The sequence below is a fragment of the Physeter macrocephalus genome, chromosome 2 (genome assembly GCF_002837175.3).
Source record: "Physeter macrocephalus isolate SW-GA chromosome 2, ASM283717v5, whole genome shotgun sequence".
Lineage (NCBI taxonomy): Eukaryota > Metazoa > Chordata > Mammalia > Artiodactyla > Physeteridae > Physeter > Physeter macrocephalus.
Window position 1 is genome coordinate 79,696,474 of NC_041215.1, and position 372 is coordinate 79,696,845.

Here is a 372-nt window from a genome sequence, read left to right on the forward strand (position 1 = left end):
GCTCATGGAACATTCTCCAGGACAGATCATATCTTGGGTCACAAATCAAGCCTTGGTAAATTTAAGAAAATTGAAATCGTATCAAGCATCTTTTCTAACCACAGTGCTATGAGACTAGATGTCAGTTACAGGAAAACTGTAAAAAATACAAACACATGCAGGCTAAACAATACAGTACGAAATAACCAAGAGATCACTGAAGAAGTCAAAGAGGAAATCAAAAAATACATAGAAACAAATGACAATGAAAACATGACAACCCAAAACCTGTGGGGTGCAGTAAAAGCAGTTCTAAGAGGGAAGTTTATAGCAATACAGTCCTACCTCAAGAAACAAGAAACACCTCAAGTAAACAACCTAACCTTACACCTA

At 36.6% G+C, this 372-nt stretch overlaps 1 protein-coding gene across 3 annotated transcripts in view; it reads left to right on the plus strand.

The window, feature by feature from the left end:
* The window catches only part of SCRN3 (secernin 3), a 58,177-nt gene that overhangs the window by 41,443 nt on the left and 16,362 nt on the right, over nt 1–372 (plus strand). The window lies entirely within an intron of this gene.